Source organism: Triturus cristatus, chromosome 5_2 (genome assembly GCF_964204655.1).
Source record: "Triturus cristatus chromosome 5_2, aTriCri1.1, whole genome shotgun sequence".
Taxonomy (NCBI): domain Eukaryota; kingdom Metazoa; phylum Chordata; class Amphibia; order Caudata; family Salamandridae; genus Triturus; species Triturus cristatus.
This window is the reverse complement of record NC_140588.1, coordinates 273,349,926-273,376,809: the sequence shown is the minus strand read 5'-3', so window position 1 is coordinate 273,376,809 and position 26,884 is coordinate 273,349,926. Positions and strand designations below refer to the sequence as shown.

Here is a 26,884-nt window from a genome sequence, read left to right as displayed (position 1 = left end):
GACAGATGGGTATTACACATATCTCGAATTAATACTTCAACTCAAATTCAATATATTATTGCACATGTAATCATCGATAGGGTAAAAATACTTTCTCCATAAACATCCTATTTCTAAAGTGAAACTACATTAATCTAATATAATATACGTAATCTACTTAGGGGCTGATTCCGAAGCGGTCGTAAAGGCTCTGACCGTCAGTCGGAACAGATCCAACCGCCATAATTTGATACTCTTGTCAATACTAAATAATCATAAGCCCCCTCGTCTTCACGTTGCTGTAGTCCAGCTAATGTTATCCCAGTAATCGGAAGCGATTTGGGTCCAAAATTAAGTTAAATTAAGAATGTCTAAGCATGCATTCATTTAATAACATAATCCAGTGCTAATGCATTAGAACAATTGATACTCGGTTTACACTTTCACTTCCTTTTATGACATGCGCATTCCACATATGTCTCCCAGATTACAGGTCACATGTATTCCTTCAGCTCAATGACTAATATATATATTGCACATGTCCCATAATGGTGTATACATTTCAACTCAAGTTCAATACAATGTAGAACATGTATTCAATTAATCAAGCATATTTTATCCTCCATGATCCTATTTTTAAAGTGCTGACACATGTGTGTAATATAGTATGCTTAAAGTGACATGTTCTAATCTTCAAGATGTTTAGTAGATCATTCCCTCCCATATAATGGGTACTGTGGTCAATATCAGTCTGATGATCATAAAGTGCCCTGTGCATAAATGTTATTGCAAGTTATATTCAATAAGTAAGGTATGATTTGTCCTCAGTGATCCTAATTCTAAAGTGCTGAGGCATATGTACTGTATAATGTGCTTAAAGTGACATGTGCTAATGTTTAAGATGTTCAATAGACCATTCCCGCAATGGATACTCTAGTCTATATTAACATGATGGTTGTAAAGTGTCCTGTGCATGCATTATTTCAGACCAGCTAATGTTGCTTTAGTGATCAAAAAGGGACTCATGCCAGAAATATCGCACCATTTCTCTAACTCTGAAGTGACGTTCTTGTTTTCATCTCATAGAGCTAAGGGTCAACAAGTATAATTTCTCATCCTAAATCTGAGTAAAATGTCCAACATGGAGAAATGAATGATTATATAAAAACTCATACGGTTAAGTGGTGCAATGACTACAGAGCCGTAAGATTCAGACCCATTCAATGCCATTAAGGACAGTGACAAACCAACAACATATATTAGCCAGGGGTAATAGAGTAAAGCTCCATAGGGAATTAGAATCCAGAGTTGATGGTCACTATACATTTACACAGGGATAGTAGTAGAGAAGGCGAGATACTTCACTCATACCCTGTTGTAGGTATGTATATATCTATTTTGATATAACTTAAAAAATGTACAAACAATAATTCAGCATTTTTTAGTAACAATAATTTACAATTAAAATTAAGAACCATATGTATCCAACCAAAAAATTCCAACCTAATTTAAATATTAAAAGGTACTTATAAAAATAGTTTTAATACACATATAATATATATTGTAAAAATACTAACAAAATATGTCTTCAGTTCAAACAAAACCCATACACAATATTGACAGTAACAAAAAAAGACATTTGAAAAACTTGAGAAAAAATACATAACAGTTAATTACATTAAAATAAAACAATTTTAAATAAAAAGTACCTTTTTTGAAAAAGTTATAAACATTAACAAATAAAAACAATTAGAAGTAAACAACAGCAGTAAAAATAAATAATATAACTCCAATTTAAACAAATTTTAGAAAAGTGTTATACTTTGCACATTTTACATTTATTATTCTGGCTCCAACATAAGCAAAAGCAGGGAAAGTGCTGACTTTGGAGGTGTTAGAATTACTATTCCAACTCCAATCTATGCATTCGAAGGGGTTAGATTTACTATTCTCATTCATAATCATTTTCTAAAAACAATGACATACCGAAACAAATATACTTATTAAATAATTTTTTGAAATATAAATACATGCTATAATTTTTTTACTAAAAATGTAATTGAAAAAATAAATAATGCAATATTTAATAAACTGAATGTTTAAATTAATTAAAATAATATTATCTCCCCTCCCTAAAACCCTCAAACACCCAAAAAATGAAATAATAAATAAAAAAGTAATAAAACTAAAATAATACTAAAGTAATACAAATAAAATTAAATGCAAAAATAAATATAAAATACATATTCCAAATATAATTAATAAATACACTTATCCATAAATGAATATTTTTTCAATTACAGCAAATAATTTACATAACGTTAATCACTTTACAAATGTACATGGTTATCAATTAAACATGTAAATAAAAAGTTATAACTCAAATAACGTCTGACCATATTCCCCTACACACCAAACAACCCACTACTAAAATATAAATGAATAATTACTCTATAAAAAATAAAGTCTACATTAAAATTAACACATTAAACCTAAATAAATAAAATAACAGATGCATTATTAAAAATGTTCATGAATAATCATTTAAATATTTAATTTATATAAACAATCAATTGACATTAAAAATAAATAAATAATAATTTAATTTCCTACCCACCCTGTTCCCGTACAAATGCAGCAAGCCGCTACTACATTATAAATTATTTCTTAAATAAAAAAATGATTACACATTCACATGTACAAACTATACTTTTTAAAAAAATGCCATTTATACTAAGAATACTACACCTAAAATAAATATTAAACTAATATATATTAAATTCATTAAAAACCTATAATTATTACAACTATATTAAATTAAATTGAATCAAATACAACAATATTCTTTAAAATGGTATTATATACAAAAAAATGATATCCTTCGCTATAGTGTTCTATATTTTTGTAGTGTTCATATTTTTGACATGGTATTCGTCACATGATATGTTTTAAACAATATTTGGTTCATTAACCCTATATTCCCAGCAATGCAGTGGTGTACAGGGTGTGTTTATGTCCACTCTTTTCACCTTCAGGCTTTTCCAGTCCCTTCAACCGCAGTTCAGCTCTTTTCCGTAATTTATTAAAGGCGAACAGATCTCCTCCTAATCATTTTCAGTTTATCAAAATGTCAGTGGTGTGGAATTGACATCAAATGCATGTTGCCATCCCTGAACGGTATCCCATTAAGTGACATCTGATGACCTTTAACATCCATGAAAACACATGAAGAGTTCTTGCATGACCCGTTACCAATATGACATCACACAATGTTTATTTGGAATTCAAAGAATGATTTTATAGCCTCCTATGTAAGGTATGGAGTCGATTTTTTTTTACCAGGGGCCGTAATACGCATTGTCTTTGTTTGCGCTGGGCGCACACAATGAAAATGTGCTCTATCACAATGAATGATCTGCCCCAGGGCAGCCACAAACTCGCGCTGCCCCCAGGACAGCACATTCATGTGAAAACACGAAGCAGCTGTTGGCAGATGCTCCATTTTTTCACAGTGCAGACGGCACCCGCCTGCACTTTTAAAGAGATTTAGAGATCCCCTTGCAGGTGGAAGCTGTCAGTGACTGCACCCGCCTTCAAGGATATCCGGGGGGTCCATAGGACCCCCTTCCTCCCCTCCAGAGGGCTGCTCTCAGGGGGCGCTCTCACAGTGTACCACCTAGAAGGTGGTGCACTGTGAGTATGCACCCTGAGAGCTTCTTTGCCTCAGCGCCCACGTCTGTAATATGGCGCGGGTGCAGAAGCAAAGGAATTCCTTCATTTACGTTGGGCACGCCCCTATGCAAATGAGGGATCCCCCTAAAGGTAGCGCTGGCGCCAGCGCTATCGGTATTACTGAAGTCGACGCACAAGCTTCTGCGCCCCCTTCTGCAGTACCAAAACGCCCGTTGCACCCCCGGGGCCCTTATTGTAATAGGACCCCGGGAAGCTGTTTGCTGAAATTTCTCATGTTGAAAAAATCAAGTGTTTGCACAAATGTAAACGGGTGAAAAGGTTCGGCAGAAAATATGTAATTGACATGCATTTAATTATTTTCTTCTTCGCAGTCCCACTGTTGTTTCCTTACTTTGTTCTTCAATGCATGAAAACAGACTATCACATTTATAATGTGAGTAATAAAAAGTTAGGAGAAAGGTGACATTAATGATAAAGTGAGATCGTTTAGCATGTGTCTAGGCGATGCCTCTTTTTCTCTTCATTGAGGATGGATATGTAATAGAAAAGCATCTGTGACATGTTCTTTTAAACATTTTGGCTACATTTAGCCAATACTTAATTTGAGCCGGTGGTTTCCAGTACTCAGCACCGGCATTTAATCATCAACACCGGTGCTTTTCCTGAGCACCAGCTAAGAACACATTAAGTTACAGGGAGATTAAGTGATTTGCAGATAATCACAGGATGTTGAGCCAACGCCTAGACTAGAACCTGGTTCCCCGCTCCGAAGTCTGCCACTCTGGCCATTACACCTCATCCTCTTCCCACTTTCATGGTTAGCAGTTGGTTCTTTTTTAGGCGGCACTAACAGGAGAAATGGCTGGTGAAAGCTGCCTCCTGACCAGAGCCCCGCCACTTATGTTTTTTTACAAATCAACCACTGAATTCAGCTAACTTTAGAAAAGGTTGAGAGTTGCAAAAATGAATCAATCTGTGTTATCACGGACAACCCCCGCTGCCCAATAGCTTCTAGTTTAATTAAACTGAATGTAAAGTTGGAAAGCCACATGCTGTTCCACAGTTTTCAGTTTAGTTAATATCACTTTCACATGATGTTAAAAGCTCAGAGCCCAGAGGTAACTGATGTCTGACTTGTAGCAGGTCACTTGTCACAAGAAGGAGGGTAGAGCTTGCAAGCAGAACTGTGGGGCAGCAACTACTACTTCTGGTGACTGCTAATTGATGTCTACGAGGCCCACCATGCGAAAATCTGGCCGACCTAACTGTGTATTTCATTCTTACCATCAGTGTTTCATAGCCTTAAAACAGGGTGCCTAATGAACAAGCATTGGCAAAGGTAATAGGTCTGGCTTTAATGAGCCCAAAGGGGAAAAATATGAAGGGACTTACTTGTGCTTCAGAAACGATGTATGCCCCCTTTTGTGCCAGTACGTTTCCTTGTTGGTAGTACCAAGCACAGATCAGGGCTGCGATGCCTAAGTACCAAGAAAAGTGCCCTTTTCCTGCGTTTTTGGTTAATTCTCTGAGTTAGCGCATGCGATGAGGGGGCTGTAATTAAAAACTGCTGCTGTGTTTCTCTGCAAAAGACCCACCCCCGCAGCTTTTCATGGTCTGCACAAAAGAGTGGCTAATTTTGTGTGTGTGTGTTTGTGTATATATATAAATATAATGCTTGCTTTCTTTACCATAGAGCGGGTGTACCCTGTCTGTAAGAATCTTGGGGTCATCAGCAATACCTCTGCCTTAAAGCCTTCCTCAGTGCTACAATTTCATTTAGCACGCAATAGCTCCCCCTAGAGGAATGCTTCGAATCAGGGTGTCGGGGTGACAGCTCCGGGCATGTAAAAGACTATTGCCCACTGTTTCTTTGCTAAACAAAACACTTTCAAGTTTATCACCATTAATTGTTAGCAGTAAATCCAAAAATTCTATTCTATCTTTGGCAAAATTACCTGTGAATCTCAGATTTAAGACATTGTTGTTTAGTGCATTCACAAGCTGTTTGGCTTCACTTTCATCACCATTCCAAACACAAAAGATGTCGTCAATATACCTGACCCACATTACCACTTTCTCACTCACAAGATCAACCTTATGCAGGGAGTACAGGGTCCCTCCCCTTCGGAGGCCAGGGTGCACCTGCAGAGATACAGCGCTTAGACTGGGGGTTTAGGGTGGAAGGCTTAGTGGTGGGGTGTAGACATGTAGTCATATTTCCCTGCAGTGACCCCACTTCTACGTTGTGATGTGACAGCAGCTGAAAACTCCTCTGGGGCTCCTTTGCCTTCTGTTGCCCTGAAGAGCACGGTCCATTTACAGGAAGCCATTCTACTGATCTCTTCACCCATAGTTGGCTGAGAAATTATTGTGAATTGTGCATCAATACAACATAACGAACACCTTCCCTCGTGAGATGGGAGACTCCGGAACATGCCTGTATACCTTAATATGGCATAGCTAGGATCAGTGAAGGGCGAAGCGGCATTCGCATCTACTGTGGTGTGCTCAGCATATTACAGATGCCTAATGCAAACTCGCCCACTAGTATCGAGTTTGCCAGTGGGGCACTCGAAATGTGCCCTCCAAAAATAAACCCAGTACATTAAAATTGCAAAGTAAGCATGTGCACCAAAGGGTGAACTCTAATACTGAGGGCCTTATTTATGAGGCCTTGCGTCGGTTTTGCACTGCCGTTGCGTCACTTTTCGGCGGCGTAAACCATGCCTCCTGTTGCACCCTATTTACAAAGTGACTGCGTCACTCTGTAAACCCCTGCGCAACATTATACCTGCGTCAGGTATAATGTATGCAGGGGGGACGTTCCCACGCAAGTTAGCCTTGTAGAAGTGGCGCAGTGAAATCTATGAGATTTCACTGCGTCACTTCTAGGACGCAAATGCGTCAAAACCTTACGCCTGCCTCATGGCAGGCGTAAGGTTGACGCAGTGCTATATCCATAGGCCTTCCCCTGCATTGCTGGAGTTGCGTCACGCTTTAGACACAACCCCAGCAATGCGTCATTTATGCGCTGACAGATGCATCTGTAAAACTGACGTATCTGTCATTCCTTGCGACATGATGCGTCATACAGTAAATATGACGCATCCATCATGTTGCAAGGAGGGCACAATGAAAAGTGACGCATCGCTGTTTTCACCCAGCGATGCGTCACTTTTCATAAATGAGGCCCTGAATGTTTAAGTTTTAGCTCCTTAGTAAAACATGTGCAAACCGGTACCAAACGCTGTCTGCTTTCAACGAGACAAAAGGCTGTTCCCACACCCATAAACTAACTATTTCATTTATTTGGACAGGTATTCACCAGGGTAACTGTAAAACTCAAAGATAAAAAAAAAAAATGCAACATGTGTGATGCACAGAGCAGTTCAAATAATCCGTTTCACTTTCTCATAATATCATAATGTAATGAGTGTACCAGAGACTGAGAGCGTGGAACATGGACGTTAACTGTGAACATTAAAATGAAATGGATAGTCTGCTGAAAGTGCTGGCTCTGTGTCAAAGAAATCTAGAGCGCGGAGGCATCCAATGGCTCAAAAAACCGAGCCATGATGTTAGTTCTATAAGAGGGAAAACATACATGAATTCGCCATGGACACCGGTTTGTGGTTTGCTGGAAAGTACAGATGGCACATGTGGTCTAGTGCTTTTCTCATTCTTTTCGTCAAACGGAGACTGCACGATTTTGACACCGCCCAGTTACCATGACAGCCAGTAAGTGAACAATCACTTGATGAAGTACGTATAGTTTTGCAGCAATCATTTCGAAATGGCCTATTTGGCTGGCACTGACAGCAGCGCACATATCAGCCCCCAGAGCATGGCATGTCACACGAATATGTCGGCTGCCACCAGGGATGTAAGGCTGAGAAACCCATGCGTGATCCCAGCAGAGGCACATACCACACGAGTCTTCTGATGTGTGGCACTGGATGTCATGAGAGCATGCTACATGTATTGTAAACCTGTGCGTTGTGTGAGTGCTTGGAAACTCAATGGTGGCATTCAGAAATAGTTGTTTTCGCAGTACATGGGTGCATAGTCGGGTGCAGTTAATCCTTGCTTGTGATCAGTGGGGGTCACATCGCACCCTTGCCCCTCTGACTTAGTACTGTATTTTTGTTAATTCAGTGTATGGTTGTACACACACCAGACTGGACGCCAGTTCATCCTTGCTGCGCCTGAATAAGAGTTTCTTATACATTCTTTATTAGCTCCAAAACTCCAAGACACTGGCCTCAAAATTCCCCTCAGGACAGTCAGTGCAATGCACAGCCATGCCCATAAGCAGTGCCAGCCAGGCGAGGAGCATGGGGTGAAGTGTAGTTGAGAGAGGTGTGGACTGCTGCATTGTCCCTCTCAGAGGAGAAGCTCCCACGCAGGCACCTTTCAAGGCATGGTTCATCTCCATTATGGAACTCCTTTGGAGTCAGTAACCAAATGAGCACAGTCCAGCATGAATAGAGGTCCAGGCTCTGCTTGTAAGGCTGTAGGAAGTACGAGACAGTATTGTCATGAAAGAGCAATCGCCAGATGCAGAAGAGGATGGTATGCTCGGTGCTGCTGGTTTCTTTACACCCTCCACCCGGCTCTTCCAGACACAGCCAGTCGCCCGACCAATGAGGCTTGTATCAACGAAAGCTTCGGAGAGGCGGGGTGTGTTACACCCCCGTACCAAATGTATTTCCCAATAATACTTGGGTGAAGGTGCTTTCAGTTAGGTATGGTGAGGTGCCTGTCAGATTTCAACAGGGATTTTTACATACACATGCAGACAAAAACACACCCACGCACTCTCCCTTTCTGTTAGGAAAGTCTTAAAATTTTTGGTTATTTCACAAAATTTTGTTTCCTCTTACATAGTACCCCTACCAATCTGCAAGCCTCTCCCTTTACACTGCCTCTTAAGGCCCTTTCTTGTGCCCTGCTTGTGGCATAATTTATTTTAACGTTATATGCCAGCATGATGGTTGGAAAATCTGAAGCTCACACCCCACCAATATTCCTGACCAAGCTACCCTCCTGGGTTTCTCACTACCGTGGTTATAGGCCATAGCCGTGGGAAGCAGGGGGCTGCATTACTAGACTTGTACAGCTGGGCTGCAACAACATGAGCACGTCAAGATATTTGAGGAGCGATACAATAAGTTACTGCGGCAACAGCAGTCGTGCTGCAGGTGCCAAACCTCCTTGAGAGGCAGGAGGAAACAAAGAAGCAGCTTGATTGGCAGGTCCGGAATCTGTTGCTTCGGTGGTCCCTGTGCAGTATGATCTATGGATCCATGCCAGCAGTCCCTGGCACTTCACGGCTGTTTGTGGTGAGCGGTGCTTGATAAGGCCTCACCAACAAGGTTGGAGCACCAGCTTCTGCTGATGTAGCTTCACGTGAACACAGTCACTGGCCTGCAGTTCATGGCAGGCAACAACCTGAGAACAGAACCTTTTGAGCCAGCAAATTAGTTTGCAATGTTGCACATCCGTATCATCATCCAAGTGCAAGTAAAGCAAAAGTGGTGACTTTAGAGGGGTAGACAGAAGCACCATAGGACTATGGTTAGTTTTTTTTTTAGGAGTGACTAAAATTGCCCAGAGTGCCAAAGGAAGAGTATTGGGTCACTTGAGCCCAGTTTCACTGCAAATCTTAGCTCTTTTGTTCTTTAAAAATGCCATTGAACCTTCTAATCTTTTAGAGGACTCAGGGTGGTAAGCACAGTGAAAATGTTGCTTGGTTCTTACAGCTTTACACAGTTGTTGGACTTATGAAAAAAATAGTACCCATGTCATTATCCTCAAGGGAATCCTGAAACGGGTGAATAAAGTCCTTCAGCGGTTTCTTGTCTACAGTGATAGCATCAGCTTCACTGTCAGCATCTGGGGCAACTTGTCTCCCTTGCTTGCCTCGCCACACCCCTCCAGATTCCTTTTTTACATTTCTGTTTTAACCAAACATTATTTTCGATTTTAGAGATGTGTAATTCAGACAGAACCTTCAAAGAAGGCACGACGGATTCAGCAACATATATATGATACATGATATATACATAGTATTTTCAGAACTAGTAGATAGGGCTGCCTTTTTCTCAGCTTGGTCAGCGAGGGTGTTCCTATAGACAGTTCATCCTGAGGAGACTGATCAACAGCGTATTAACCAATAGCACTTTTAGAAGGCAGTTTAAGAGCACCTTAGGGCTGTGGTAGAGGTGACGAATGCCTGTTGCATCCAGGGGAGCCCAGAGTAGCTGGCTTAGTTTGAATCAGTAAAAACTGTTACAGTTTTTTGAACAGCTAATTTACGGTGTTGTGTGGCAGCAATCAATTCAGTCACTTGGGCAGAGTAAACATTTGGTAAACATCAACTTTTAATCACATTTTACATAGTAGTTAAAGCATAGCCTGCAACCTGGGTACCATCATCATATTTGAAACAGGATTCATCAACATAATAGACAAGGTCTCAGTTTGGTAAAGGCGCATCAGTGAGATCAACACAAGGTTTAGTTAGCTGGACTGGGGTCATAAGGCAGCCGTGGGGATCGCCTTCATGCTCAGTTGGGAAAAGAGTGGATGCTGTGTGCTTCTCCCACCCGTGTTGTTCCCAACCGGTGGGAGCACAAGGGATTATTCAGGCGGCAGCACTAGAGAGTATTCCTCTCTCTGCATGGAGTGTGAGTCAGCGGTTTTTGAGCTGGGTGCACCCCCCCAGACAGTGGCACTGGGGTGCGGGTGAGCACCCGCAGGCCATCCTTGTCCTTCTGGGTCCTTGGGATGGGGGCTTAGGACACTCTTCACCACATTTGCCGGCCCGCTTCTTTCTTTGCGTTGTCCCCGAAGAGATGTGGGACACCGGGGGCATAAAATTATCACAGGGAAGAGGTATCCACGTACACCCCTCTCCCAAATAAATTATATCTAAAAAAAACACAGTCCCCACCCTGGTGCTTTCTGTTAAGATACAGCAGAGCACCACACACTTGTTTTCATGTTTGTCTTTGTCTTAAAAGCCATATCTTCCAAAGTGCATATCTTGGGCCCCCAGAGTGATTTTGTTCATCTTGGGCTTGATTTGCTCCTGGTGGCAAGGGCTAGCCACCGGGCAGTTGCGGCCAGCTTGACTCGCGGGTGTGGGTCGCGCGGGGGTGCACCTGGGGGTTCGCGCGGGGTGATATAAAAATAAATAAATAAACCTACCTTACTGGGTCCTGCGCCGCCTCCGCTCCTGGCCGGGCCCACATTTTCCTGCTCCTTTCCTGCATCCGGAAGGAACAGGAACAGGAAGCAGGCAGCCTCCCTCCCCTCCCCTAAGCCAATCACAACATTGCAATGGCAGTGTTGTCATTGGTGGGGACAGCACCCAGCCGGGTGCCTATGGGGAGGCCATTTTCTCTTTGTGGGCTGCATGCAGCCTACATAGAGAAAATGTAGAGTGTGCATGACTGGTTTGGTCGGCCCCAGAGGGCCGACCAAACAGTCAGGGACCACAGCATTGGGCAAGACACTCCTCCCCCACCCGCCCGCATCCAACCAGGCATACCCTTCTGCTTTCTCGCAGCGAGAGAAGCAGAAACATAAAATGGTATTTAAAATACCATTTAATGTTTCTGCTTCTCACACTGCGAGAAAGCAGTGGGGCGATGCTCCTCTGCCCTAATGGAGGAGCCGCCCCTGCCACCGGGAGCATTTTCAACATTCCCTATGGCCTCTAAAGGGTCACCTTCTGCAGAGAGCTAGATTTTCTGTCTCCCTACACCAGCCTTCTTCTCTGCCTCACTCCTGATGCTCCTCTCCTTCTGGTAGGGGCATCTTGTGAAACCCCTTCACCGCCGCCAGCAGAACTTCCTCCTGTCTGCACTCCCAGACCCCGTAGCCTCCTGGAACTGTCTTGCAGAATACCTAGGGTGGCAGTGGAGTCCAGGTGTACCCTAACTGGTTCTCCATGGGCATTAGGTGGCCTGTACCATTGGCCCTGGGTGGGGAAATACCTTTACAACGCAACTTTTACAACGCTGTGCTATTACAACGCATTTTTTACAACGCAAAATCTTTTACAACGCATGCTTTTACAACGCGTTCCATTATATGGTAAGTACTGTTACAACGCATATACCTTTACAACGCATTATTTGAAAATGCATTTACAACGCATGCATTTACAACGCATGCATTTACAACGCAAGATGTTATATGGTAAGTACTTTTACAACGCATATACTATTACAACGCATTTTTTTTGCAAAATATTTATCTTGTTTATTACTTGGGTAGCAGTAAAATTAATACTAGAGTATTGTTATTTTTTTAATATAGCAATTCTAATTTAAAAAAGGTGAGTAGTTAATAAAAATATTATTACTTGAGTATTTTGTGTGGTAGAAATGTTTGGTTGGCAATTCTAATTTAAAAAAGGTGAGTAGTTAATAAAAATATTAATACTTGAGTATTTTGTCTGGTAGAAATGTTTGGTTGGTTAGCAGTTAATTAAATACTTGAGTATTAAAATAATTTTTAAAAATGCAATTTTGATTTGAAATAAGTGAGTAGTTTAATAAAAAATTAATACTTGAGTATTGTGACTAGTAGAAAAGTTTGGTTTGTTTGCTGATAAATTAATACTTTAGAATTTTTAGTTTGGTTTTATCTACTAAAAAATAAGTTTTAAAAAACATTAAAGAGTATATAATATTAAAATTTTAAGAAAAATGTTTGAGTACCTAATTTTAAATACTAGAGTATTTTTAACACATATGAAAAGACAAGAGTATTTATATGTTGATACGAAAGTGTCCTTTTATATAGAAATGGAATTGAATTATTGAATTATTTAATATATAAATAAAATAATAATATATTACAAATATTAACACAAACATTTAAAAATATTTACAGTAATAAATATAACAATTTAACATTATTAAAATTTTAAAATAAGAAATAACAATTATAACTTACTGTTTAAATTTATTTCCCACGGTTTTCCATTTAAGTCTATGAGCGTGTTTGTCCTTCATTTATTTTGGCAGCCTCAGTATATGCAACCCGCGGAACAAGAAAAGAAGGTACAGAAAGTGAAGTAAGAGGAAGTTTTGAAAGGAAAAGACAATAGAGCCAAGGTAAGGAACATATTTAGGAATTTTACTTTTATTTAATTACAATATTGGAGTTTATAAAACTTAATTAAAAATAATGACAGCAAACAATTATTTATTTCACAATTTTATTTGATTTAAAAAACATGAAAAAAATAAACATATTTTTTAATTAATTTTTCAAAGTAAGTTTCATTTTTATAACAAAATAAAAATATTTTAATAACATATATTAACATTTATTTACAGTTGAATGTAAAAAAGTAGTCCGCCATAAATAGAGAAGCACGCGATGACGTAAGGACGTGTGCGTCGACGTAATGCGCCATTTTGCAGAGCATCGGAGGAGGAAGCAGCAGGAAGCTGATCTGCGTCCAGGTAGGAAATATTTTCAGTTGATATTATAGATTAAACCTTTTAAAGGGATAGATATATAGTAAGGAAAGAATAAGGGGAGGTTGCTGGAAAACTAATAGTTGTTTTAAAAGTTGGAAAACATGTCCACATTAATGTCATTAAAACAGGCCTATGTCGGGTCATTAAATGTAAGTTAGTTATTTTAAAAAAGTATGTAACTCTTTCTAAATTAAAAGTTACGGTTCAGACAGTTGAATTGTTTGTTTTCGAAGAAAAAAATGTACTGTCGATCTTCATTTCTTTGTTCAAAAATTGTGCGTACTTTTATATTTTGAATATCTAACGTTGAAATACAAATGATGATTCAGCTGCAATGTGCATTAAGGAATATGGTTTTATTTGTATTTTATACATCGGATTGAGTTTTGGTGATTGGTTTTGACGGAATTTAAATTGGATTTTTTCGGTAATTTGAAAAATGGCGTACCGATAATGATAAATGGTTCAAATACTATGGAACAGTAAATTTGTCATCACTTTTTATTTTGGATGAAATGAAGATTTGTTTAAAAAAATTGAAAAAACCCGACTTGTTAATTTGTAAAAATTTTTTTAAAAAAAAAACTTTATATGCAAATTGAATTATTGTAATTAGTATAATTTTTGGCAAAGCAGGAAAGTAAGCAAATTCATTGTTTTAAAAAGAAAGAATGTTAGAAAGATTTTCCAGGTAGTCTATAGCCACACACAACGAAAACTGTTGTAGAATTGCCAATAGTCTCTCAGACATTTCCCTTGTTTTGACTGTTACTCGTGGGTTTAGACTACCTGCGAGTGTTTGTGCTAATCTCATTTCTTGGAAACTTTGCTCCTTCTTCAAAGTTTCCAAAAATGAGTAGAAGTTAGGATGTGGTTTGCCAATTGTATGATTGAAGGAGTTATGCCACCCCTCAATGGCATTGTTTGTTTTGGCCTCTCCCTCTAAACAACTCGTGTAGCAGTTCCACCACTCCACATGGAATCGTGGCTTCCTCCTGCGACCCGATCTGCTTAGGTGTCCAATCCATGTGTCCTCAAAATAATTTAGAATGGGTGCCAATTTTTCCTCGTTACTCGTATAATAAACAGATTCTATAATTGCAGTGTAGTACTCGTCCACACTATCGGGAGGAACAAAACAAAGTGCAGTTAATTTTTTTAGTTCGAACTGTAATTTGCTATCCCGAGAATATTCTGCAACTAGGGATGTTTTCTGTAGTTTACGCCAAAATGCCTGCGAAAAATGGAAGAAACATCCCTGAATTTGGGTATCCGTGTACGTTTTAGTGATCACATTGATCATGCTCAATTCGAAATCAATAATTATTTTTCGAGGACTTCCAGATGTTTTGCTTTTAATCACTGATAAAAGTTCAGTGTATGTTGCAGAAGTCTTATCAGGTAGCAAACTATACACTAAGGGAATTACACTATTGTTAATTTTCGCATGTATAGTGTAAATTTGAGTGAAAGGATGGGGTGTACTTTTAAACGTCCCATCCATCATCCAAATTTCACTACTTTCTAACTTAGCAAGGTTACGGGGGGTACTAAAAATTAAAATGCGTTTCTGAGGGTTTTCATTGTCATGCAGAAGGAAAGGTTCATCAGAAAAAGAAATAGAAAGATCATGAGGAATTCTAATGTCAGAAAATGTATGTGGTGTAGACAATTGAATATTACTTGCCTGCTTTTGTCTCTGAATAATTCTTCTCAAATTGGGTATTATAGGCATGTTGCTAGCAACATGACTGGGGACATGCTGTGCAACCTCCCTTAAAATGGATCCTGTAGAATCATTGGAGGTGCTTGCAATAGCTTTCATCTCATTTATTGTCTCTCTGATTTCTACATCCATTGCAGAGGCAGAGTGGTTATGTTCTGTGGTTTTCACAACCAAATTATCAACAGTAACCGCTCTGCCACTGCAATGGGTAGTGTAGTATTGCACGCACCTCCAATGATTTCTAGTTAAACTTATTCTTTCCTTACTATATATGTATCCACCATGGTTTAACAAATTTTTGCCCTTCCTGGATTTAATGAAGTTTGCTGCTCCAAGGCTAGACATTATCTGAAAAAGGAGAAAAGTTAAAAAATTTAGCCTGATATTTTAAAATATATGTATACAAAACATAACATGTACTCAATCCTTTCTTTTGCCTACTGATGCATCTACATGGAGTAAGAATAGCAAATTGATACCCCTACACTATCCAACACTTTCCCTGCTGCTGCACCTTCCTGGAGTTAGAATAGTAAATTGATACCCCTACACTATCCAACACTTTCCCTACTGATGCACCTTCCTGGAGTAAGAATAGTAAATTAATACCCCTACACTATCCAATATTTACCCGACTGATGCACCTTCCTGGAGTTAGAATAGTAAATTGATACCCCTACACTATCCAACACTTTCCCTACTGAAGCACCTTCCTGGAGTTAGAATAGTAAATTGATACCCCTACACTATCCCACACTTTCTCTACTGCTGCACCTTCCTGGAGTTAGAATTGAAAATTAAGACCCCTACACTATCCAACACTTTCCCTACTGATGCACCTTCCTGGAGTAAGAATAGTAAATTGATACCCCTACACTATCCCACACTTTCTCTACTGCTGCACCTTCCTGGAGTTAGAATAGAAAATTAAGACCCCTACACTATCCAACACTTTCCCTACTGATGCACCTTCCTGGAGTAAGAATAGTAAATTGAAACCCCTACACTATCCAACACTTTCCCTACTGATGCACCTTCCTGGAGTTAGAATAGTAAATTAATACCCCTACACTATCCAACACTTACCCTACTGATGCACCTTCCTGGAGTTAGAATAGTAAATTGATACCCCTACACTATCCAACACTTTCCCTACTGATGCACCTTCCAGGAGTAAGAATAGTAAATTAATACCCCTACACTATCCAACACTTACCCTACTGATGCACCTTCCTGGAGTTAGAATAGTAAATTGATACCCCTACACTATCCAACACTTTCCCTACTGATGCACCTTCCTGGAGTAAGAATAGTAAATTAATACCCCTACACTTTCCAACACTTACCCTACTGATGCACCTTCCTGGAGTTAGAATAGTATTTTGTTACCCCTACACTATCCAATACTTACCCGACTGATGCACCTTCCTGGAGTTAGAATAGTAAATTGATACCCCTACACTATCCAACACTTTCCCTACTGAAGCACCTTCCTGGAGTTAGAATAGTAAATTGATACCCCTACACTATCCCACACTTTCTCTACTGCTGCACCTTCCTGGAGTTAGAATAGAAAATTGATACCCCTACACTATCCCACACTTTCTCTACTGCTGCACCTTCCTGGAGTTAGAATAGAAAATTAAGACCCCTACACTATCCAACACTTTCCCTACTGATGCACCTTCCTGGAGTAAGAATAGTAAATTGATACCCCTACACTATCCCACACTTTCTCTACTGCTGCACCTTCCTGGAGTTAGAATAGAAAATTAAGACCCCTACACTATCCAACACTTTCCCTGCTGCTGCACCTTCCTGGAGTAAGAATAGTAAATTGATACCCCTACACTATCCAACACTTTCCCTACTGGTGCACCTTCTAGGAGTAAGAATAGTAAATTAATACCCCTACACTATCCAACACTTACCCTACTGATGCACCTTCCTGGAGTTAGAATAGTAAATTGATACCCCTACACTATCCAACACTTTCCCTACTGATGCACCTTCCTGGAGTAAGAATAGTAAATTAATACCCCTACACTATCCAACACTTACCCTACTGATGCACCTTCCTGGAGTTAGAATATTAAATTGTTACCCCTACACTATCCAATACTTACCCGACTGATGCACCTTCCTGGAGTTAGAATAGTAAATTGATACCCCTACACTATCCCACACTTTCTCTACTGCTGCACCTTCCTGGAGTTAGAATAGTAAATTGTTACCCCTACACTATCCATCACTTTCAATAATGCTGCACCTTCCTGGAGTTAGAATAGTTAATTGATACCCCTACACTATCCAAGACTTTCCCTACTGATGCACCTTCCTGGAGTTAGAATAGTAAATTGATACCCCTGCACTATCCAACACTTTCCCTACTGATGCACCTTCCTGGAGTTAGAATAGAAAATTAATACCCCTACACTATTCAACAATTATTCTACTGCTGCACCTTTCAGATTTTGGAAAAGTAAATTGTTACCTCTACAGCATCGTACATTTTAAAAATTGTTGCAACTTACAATGTTGGTCTAAATTACCTTTTTTTCCAAATTGGTTTTCTGGCAGACTCTTGTTCAGTGGTATTGGTAAGTAGGCTTGTGTAGACACTTTTGAGGTGATTTGTTGGGGAATGGATAAATAAATGTCTGGAAATGTGGAAAAAGAAAAAAATTAGAAAACAGTACGATGTTGAGAAATGTGTTTTGTACAATTATTCCACAAAAATTGCACATGTGATAGAAGTTGCTGGACATAATTATTTCCGTAATGATAAACCATCCTTTAGACATGAAATATAAATCTAAAAAGGGAAATTTTAATCATAATTACATTGATTATTTATTTGAAAATTAGCTATGTGATAGTTAGTCAAATATTTAGGAGGTAAAGAATCTGTGCTGTAAAAATATACCTTGTTTTGGGGAATTCGCTTTTGTGGATGAGGTCGCTGAAGATGTTTTTCTTTGTAGGCTCAAAATTTTAGTTTTGTGAAAAAAATTCTTTTCTGTGGGGGAAAAAAGGGGATAAAAAGATAATTAACGGTGATTCGAAATGTAGTAACTGAGTATCTTTAAAATTAAACAGACATACAATATAACTAGTACTACATGATACTGTCCTAATCAATGCACCTTACTGCAGTAGAAATAGAGATATGTACCCCTACCCTACACAAAAATATCACTGATGGTGCTCTGTCCTAGAGAAGAAATTGAATATTGTTTTTCAAAACTATCAATTAGTTTTCAAATTAGGTACGATACTGGAGGATTTATTGCAAAAGGAAGAATGAGTAATGTATCTTTTTAAAAAAATGGAAAAAATAACATACCTTTTCTAGTCGGTTTTTTGTTATCGTGCCTTTATCCTGATGCTTGCGGGAGGTTAAAAGGTTTTGGGGAAAAGATGTTCACTGTTTGAGAAAAAAAAAAGATAAATAATTGATCCTTTGTCAACGTTGTTAAAAAAAAAAAAAAAAAAAAAAAAAACGATTTGGAATAAGAAAAAGGAGTATGAGTAACAATTGGTGAGGGAAAATATACTACATATTTAATGCTTTTTTCAACAAAAATATTAGAGGTAATTTTCAAACTATTACTAAACTAGTAAAATACTGTACATTCTTGGACTTAGATTAGAAATATTTCTCTAAGTAATATGTAACGCTTTTGCTGATGTGCTAACTAACTGAAGTCTTATTACAAATTGTTACTCCAGCATCATGGTAATATTTAGATTATTATGCGGTGAGATTGAGTATTTTAAAAAAAAAACATTGGCATACATGTCTTTATGAAATTTTTAAAAATAAATTTTACAAGTAAAACCATGACACATAAATAACATTTACCTTAACAATTGAGTTTGTCAGTCGTTTACGTGGTGGGGATGCCCAAATAGGTTCAGCTGCTGTGGAATGTAAAAATCTTCCGATTTTCTGGTTGAGGGAAATAAATTACTTGTTTTAATTTTGTGTTTTATTTTATTGATAATATATTGGAAACAGTTCATTTCTTCAGTTTTTATTCTTAATTGAAAAAATATTTTTTGTGGCTTTAGAAAATATATTTTTCAAAAAAATAACGTTTAGATATATATTAATAACTTACTAGTAATTGCTCTGTTGTTAGGCTTTCTCGAGTGAATTCCGTGCTCTCTCTGAGGAGGTCGCAGTGCAGGTGACAGAGGGTCAGCTTATTACGTCTGCTCTCTCTGCTAGTTGATAATCAACTGAGTGCAAAATGGTGTCTCACTTGTATTTATAAGTTTTACTCTGTGTCACTATTAATTTTTTTAAAAACTGCGTTCGTTGTGTTTTTTTTAATGCTTTGTTTTACTGTGGAAAATGATAATTTAAAAATGCTTTTAAAGAAATATTGTTTTTAATCATTTGATCCGTTTTGGCATCCATTTTGGACCATGTCTTTTGGTATTGTTTACATAGAAACTGTGGTAGGACAAGTTTTACAAGTGAGATGGGTAAAATGGCGCCTACGTGTATGTGTGCTATGTTTTCGTTAGTTTACTTACTTGGCGATCTATTCATGTTAAAAATGTGTATGCACTGTAATTTATTTTTTCCTTATTATTTAAAAACTTACAAATGTCTTAAAACTGATTTTTATGGGGAATTTTGAGTATTAATATTAATACTCGAGTATTAATTTTAATACCCGAGTATTAATTTGGTACTGCATTTTAGTCGATTTACGTACAGTTCTTCTCCACGTTTTAATACACTTCCCCACCCTAAAACCCCTAATTTCCCTGCATCCCGTGCCAGATTTTATTGTACTTTTAATTTAAAAAAAAAAAAAAATCGCGTTGTAATGGTATGCGTTGTAATATACTTCGTTGTAACAGCTCTTTTCTGTATTGTAATAGGTTTTGCGTTGTAACAGAATTCGTTGTAAAGTAATGCGTTGTAGTAGTACTAGCGTTGTAAAAAATGCGATGTAAAGGTATGCGTTGTAATAGCATGCGTTGTAACGTCATACATCCGCCCTGGATGGATGCAGCTTAGCCCTGGGGTCAGCTAGACTTAAAGTCCTTAGTCGATGTTGGCAGGCCATCAGGTGGCTTCTCTTTCCACTTAGTCATTCTTCCAATGTGGTATCTCTCAGGTCTTCTCCTCTGCCTCTCCCTTGCGCAGGGATTTTTAAGTGGAGGTGGAAATTCTAGATGCCAGGCACCCCTAGTCAGTCCATGGATGCCACATCATCTGTCTACACCTAATCCAAAATGGCACTGTCAATGTTTCTCTAATCAGAATTACTGTAAAGGCCGTAGCTCCACCCCTAACCGACATCACTTTTCAGGTCCCTTCCCCCATAACTTCAAAGGTGAGGCCCTCATGTGTTGGATCCAGATTTTTGGGCCTCCTCCTTTGTTCAGTGGGCCTGTCCCACCCCAGGTGCAGTGTGACGAGCTAGTAATCAGATGTAGATTTTGCCCACACCCATTTCCTTTCCCATGAATTGGGTCAGTCACCGATATTTGCTCCTTTTGTTTGGGGAGACATTTGTTCCCTCTACTGGGAGCAGATTAATTACCTTGGCCCATTAGGGGTACAAAGGCCTGGAATCTGGTTATGAGTTGAGCTAGAGAATTATGACAATTCCTAAAGTCCCATAAGATGTATATGTGGTATGTTGGGAACTGCATATTCACATTTGGTGTGCATGTCTTACCCCAGTTTGACATCTTGCTGGACTGTGTAGGCATAAATGGAGAAAAACTGCAATTTAAGGCAGATTTCACCTATATGTATAATATAGTGATAGCAATAGACATTTCCCGGTAAACCCTACTGACATATCTAGGAATGCCCACTAAAATTATAAGGTCTACCCCAGGTCAAAGTCCCTTCTGCGTCAGAGTACCTGTGCACAGTTACCGGGCTGTGCACGATGCTTGTCTCACATGTATGGGCCACACACTTGCACACATACATGTGCACATGCGTTCACTTGTAACCAGCCTAGTGCCTCCTAATCTAGCTGCACAGCAGTGGCCTTATCTTAATAGGTGGACACTGGTGGCAACCATGCTTACTCCAATTAGTGTGAATTTTCAGTGAGTGGGACTCAGGTAGTGAGACCCTCTTACAGTAAACGTCCAAAAACCTGGTAATCAAAAGCCAAACATTATGGTGGACTAAATTGGTGGAACACATTTGCTACAACATCCCACCTTCACTACCTATTTACATGACAGTTTACTTTATCCAATTTCTTTCTTGATCTTTAGGGAGTAGCGACACCAGCCAGATTAGAAGCTACCAAATGCATATACCACAGGACTGCAGTTCTTCTCCTGGACTTACCAGCTACCAAACAGGGAATGGAACGCAGGTGCCATGTTCTATTACTTCCACAAGAAAGAGTGCTGACCTTTCAGTTATAGCAAGGTTCTCCAATGTTGGTTCTGGAGGGCCGGATCCATGTCAGATTTTTAGCATATTCACATTTAGATAAATGTAGTTATCTTAAAAATCTGGCATGGATCTAGCCCTCCGTTGGAGAACCCTGAGCTATAGAGATAATAGAGAACCCATGTCCATAGGCCAACCTCTCAAAATAGGATTCCCTCTCGTTAGGGTAACTGTACATGACTCGTGAAAGGACCAATCAGAGAAAAAGGAAGCGCACCAAATAAGGGAGTTTGGAAGGGAATGACCTATATAAGCCGGCAGAGAATGTCATTCAGAGTGTAGAAAAGGGACTGGCAGGACACTAAATGAGGTCCTATTCCATTTATTTCCAGAGTGGCAGTAGTGAACAGATACACTTTTGACTCCACCTGATTACAGATTCACAGTGAGGAATAGACTTTGCTTACAGCCCTCTGAAATATGGCTCAGTATGTTATGATATGTTATGTTACTGGGCAGGTGTGGTGCAGCGGCCAGGGCAGCTGACTTCGGAGCACAGGGTTCACGGTTCGATCCCCGGCTCTGGCAGCAGCTCAGCTCAGCACCATGTGACTCTGGGCAATAGCTCGCTTAATTTCCACGACGGCCCCCAGCTCCTTGAGACCCATAAGGGTGAGTAGTTCGCACTTTACAAATATGGATTTACATTTTCCATGGAGTGTCCCGGTGATGGGAAAGAGAACCAGTGACAGAGCAGTACAAGCACGTACTTGGAGACTTAATCTACTGTAAGAAGAGACATGTTTTTAAATCTGTCCTAAAGCTAAGGAGATCCTGAGCCTGCCGTAAGGATGGCGGCAGGCTGTTCCATAGTCGAGAAGCCTCCACTTGGAAGGAACGACCACCCAGACGGGAACAAGAGAACCTTGGGATAGTCGAGAGCTGCTGGGTGGATGACCTCAAAGTTCTGGGTGGAACATAGCGCTGGATTCTGTTCCTCAGGAAAGAAGCCCTTATATTGTGGAAGGCCTTATACGCCAGTACCAGGGCTTTGAAATGTACAGGGACTTTAGGTGAGTGGTCATTTGTGTCCTGAGGCCTACCATAAGTATAGCTTTTGCCGCAGAATTTTGTAGTACCTGTAGTCGGCCAAGAAGATAGTCAGGGAGGCCTAAGTACAAAACATTAACATAATGGAGCCGGAATATAATCAATGCTTGCACTACTGTTTTCCTGTGGGGGACTGGGAATAGTGGGAGGAAATTCCTCAACATTTTCAGTAGGCCAAAGCATGTGCTGGCCACTGCTTGGACCTGGGACTTCATGTACATGTCCACGTCCATTTTCACCGCGAGGTTTTTTACTGTGGTCGCTGAACTTGCAGGGGGAGACATATTCTGTGGCCACCATTGGTGTCATTCCTCACCCGGGTTGTGGCCAAAGAAAATAATTTCAGACTTTTCAGAGTTGTACATCAATTGATTCTGTTTGAACAAGGCAAACACCTTTGACAGGCAGATATTTATCTCACTTCCACTCAGTGCCTTATCCTTCTCGCAGGTGAACAGTAACTGCGTGTCATCGGCGTGGGATATTACTTTAGCGCTGTATAGTTCTGAAAGGAGTGCAAGGGGGGCCATAAACACGTTAAACAAAGTGGGGCTTAAAAGAGATCCCTGTGGAACACCTACATTCAAAGGGGAGATAGGGGCCGAGAAAGGGGAAGACCAAACTGTTTGCTGGCGGCTTTCCAGGTAGGAGGTAAACCACCGGAGGACCGTGCCACCAATGCCACAGCCCTGGAGTCTGTGCAAGAGAAGAGCATGGGGCACGGTATCGAAAGCCGCGGAGAGGTCCAGAAGTATCAGTACGGTCCAGTATGGTGTGAAGTCATCGTTTTTCTGACTTTAAAAAGCCTGTGAAAAGCAGAATAAACGTATTTTGTGAAGTTCACCTTTATTATTAGCAACTTGTAGGGCGCACAGCTACCCCGGGGGGTTTTCCAGCGCAAAGGCGTCACGGATTAGATGTCCCACCTCTACTCCTTCCTAGTGTTTGTTCTGGTCCGAATTAACAGCAGTCTTTTCCTTCTTTTTTGCTTCTTTCTTTTTTTCCTTTTCATGCATATGACAGACCTGTTACTTTAAGCAACAGAAGAAATGTGAGTGTCTTGCTCTGCATCTGATGTAACTGAGTTTCCTGAACTGTTTGGCTGAGGTCCCCGCTGGCCGAGCGGTGCACACCCGTCCCCAGGAGCATACCCTCATAAATGCTCCCAGTCCGCACTGCCACAGCAGCAACACCTCCTAAGGAGAGAGAACAACTTAAAGGATAGAGCTATGAATAGAAGTGTTAATTAACTTTGTATAATTACTCTTCGGAGAGCAGCAAGCTCAGTGGTTTTATCCTGCAAAGTGTGCTGGCTGCCTCACAAGGACACGGTGCATTTTGTTACATAGAAACATTCAAAATGTACCAAGTAAATGGCATTCCAGCAGTTTTCTATTTGGGCTGTTTCTCTTTTTAAACGGATATCTTATTTGCAGACAACAGTGGTCAGACGTTAAAGTCTGCCCATGCTTGCCTGTGTAGATTGACTTAAAATGATTCGCGGACATGTGTCACTAAGCAGATTCTTAGTGAAGAATCCAATACAGGTCTTCCTAGATTTCCACATTAGATATAAGTGGAAAGAGATGCTGCCTCCCCATGAAGTGGGGCAATAGAAGCAGTTGCCCTTCTCCCCCAGCACCTCTTAAAATGCCACTTGATAGTGGGGTGGAAATGACATTCCTCTTGGTCAGGGACAAGTCCTAAAAAAAGAAGTGGGAGTACTAACCAGGTTAGGCAGTATGCAGGTGAAATCATGACGCATGACATCACAGCAAATTATGTCACGATGCGTGACATTGCACGTGACATCACAAGAAGTGACCTCACTGGAAGTGACATCACAAGAAGTGGCATCAGATATTAAGATCTCACACGTTTATCAAGTATATCATGAGTACATTTAAGTGCAATATGAGATTTAACAAATGAGATTTGGCGTCGGAGTTGTGCCAAAAAAATGGCGCAATCCCGACGCAAATTCTGGACCTCAACGAATAGATTTATTTTTTAAACCCTGCCACAAAGAAATTGGCAACAAGGAGAAGAATGCCAATAGATCTTTTATGCTTAATTGGTTGCAAAGTTTACATTTTAAAATATTTGATTGGGTTAAGGCAAGTGCTGTAAAGGTGCCCAATAAATCTCAGACAATAGTAATAATGGTGGGATAACTCTGGAGGTTAACACATTTGTTGGAGAGGTCTGTGTTTTGTGAAGTCCCAGATTAGTACAAGGTTAATGTGCCTCCTGCAAAGCACATCACGTAACATGCAGATGACAGATTTATATTTTATGTACATCGGTAAGTGGGTTACTGCTTTCAACACAGAGATCCTTTTGTTACCTGCAGTTAATACATTGTAATCCTTGCAATATAGCACAGTGAGCTAAGAAGGGCATGTGACTCCTACACCTTGTAACCCTGTCTCATGTAACTCATCTTGTACATTGATTTACATATGTACGTGATTTATTGTCAATGTACAATGTGTATGTTACGTAAAGAGCTCTGATACCCTGCATTGCGTTGCGTAGCGCTATAAAAGAAATAAAATAGTGCTATTGAAATTGTTATTTGTGTAAATACTGGGACACACCAAAAAATCTGACATTCTTACAGTGCATGCATCTCTTATGTACAGGGACTGAACAAAGGCAAACACATGTCTCTCTTTAAGTACCTGTGTAGAGATAACAAGCAGTGTGCCTTTCTTTCCCCTCCGTGGCATTTACATTTAAGTGTGTCCAGGCCGCCTCCAGTCAGGATATTCAAACAAAAGGAGACCTAATGGTCTGTTAACTTTGGCCTATCTGGAGGTGAAAAAAAGCTCCCTCCCCGCCTGCACATTGCTGCTGGGAATGGAAAGCAGACAACGTAAAGGCGCTGCTGAACGTGCCCGGGTGTCTGAAAATTACACCGGGACAAGTTCTGCATATTTCTATGAGGCCCAACTTCTTCACAGGGGGGACGGCGTCCACCCTGTGAAAATAGTAGGTGGACGCCGTGTACCTTCGTGTACCCCAACTTGTGCCCTGCTCTTGGTGATGGCTCTGAGGGTTTTGCATTCTAGACACTTAAACACATACATTCATGACCATCATTAAACCAGGTCATTGTAACTTTCCCGGTGTCTCAGGCCCAGAGGATTCTGATACAAAGGCACCAGACTCGAACCTGTTAGCAGAGCTGCGAGGGCTGCGAGCAGCTGCTGTATCTAGCCCAAGCCCACTTTCTAACAGCTGTTTGGGGGTGGTGGGGGGAGTATAAAACAACCCCATGTCTCTGACCTAGCCACTTCAACCCCACCCCATACCACCAAAAAGCCCCCACACCCATTTACTACCTGATCTTTCTTGACAGATGGTGAATGGATGTGGATTTGAGCCTGCTATTTCACCCATGGGGGTTGTGGAGGGGAGGCATGGACCAGGTATTCCTTGGTACAATTAATCAACCAATCAGGATTTAAAAAGTGCTGCAAATCACCCATGAGAGTCTCAATGTGCTAGAGTGCAAGCTGCTTCGTGGAGAAAGCAGTAAAAAACGAGGAAAAGCAGTACAAAGCACTCAGCAAGTGAAAGCTGGGTCTGAGGCCTGCTCAATGAGGTCTTGCCGTGGTCTCTATTAAGTAGGTCCTGGGGGAAGAGAGGGGCGCTGGGAGGTGGTGGGCAGGGCTAATTGGGAGGCAGGAAAATGGGCGTCAGGCAGGAGTGGCAAATGAGGAAAAAAACAAGGAGAAGCAGTGAAAAACTAGCGAAAAGCAGTAGAAAGCACACAGAAAAATGGGGGAGAGAAAGCAGTAAGAAACGAGGGGAAAGCAGAAGAAAGCACTCAGAAAATGGCGGGAAAGGAAGGAGGAAGCAGCAAAGAACGAGGCAAAAGGAGGCAATAGCACTCAGAAAAAACAGGGGGAAAGGAAGGAGAAAGCAGTAAAAAAAAACAAGGGAAAAGCAGGAGAAAGCACTCATGAAAATGGGGATTAAGCAGAGCAGTGCAGCAGCATGGGAGAGCTGGTTTGTGTGTTAATCAAATTGTAAAGGCCCTCCAGTATCGCCAAACCCAAATACAGGGAATTCATAATGAGGCCATTAGTGTTGTCTACAAAGTAGACTCCCAAGTAAGACACATGAATGCAGGAGAATCCTCAGCAGTTGGGAAATGTTCCTTGGGCCTGGGTCGTTCCTGATCCCAGGCATATGAGGGTGCATAGGCCCCCTATGCAGTGTTGCCTAATAATGTTATGGCTCCTTCTGTAATAGCAGCGAGTGCAGAACTGCACAAATCAGAGTTTGCACTGGTTTGTACACATAGAACACATTTTGAGCAGAAATTAGTCATCCTGGAGGCCTGTGGCCTGTTGTGTATCTAACAATACCATGTGACAATGCACATTTCACTTCCCGAACTAATAAATTATTCCTCATTATACTTGTGATTGCTCAGGTACTTAAAAAACAGCTCCCCAAAACTGACATGAGAAA

At 40.3% G+C, this 26,884-nt stretch overlaps 1 protein-coding gene across 3 annotated transcripts in view; it reads left to right on the top strand.

Annotated features, from left to right (window-relative positions):
• The window catches only part of ATXN1 (ataxin 1), a 1,009,465-nt gene that overhangs the window by 762,453 nt on the left and 220,128 nt on the right, over positions 1 to 26,884 (top strand). Inside the window, exons 1-2 of one of the 3 annotated variants that reach the window (XM_085607039.1) lie at positions 12,719 to 12,803; positions 13,029 to 13,157. The exons of the other annotated variants lie outside the window; for them this stretch is intronic. The gene's annotated coding sequence lies outside the window, so the exon portion shown is untranslated. Of the gene's footprint in view, positions 1 to 12,718; positions 12,804 to 13,028; positions 13,158 to 26,884 lie in introns of those variants that run through there. 3 annotated transcript variants of the gene reach the window in all.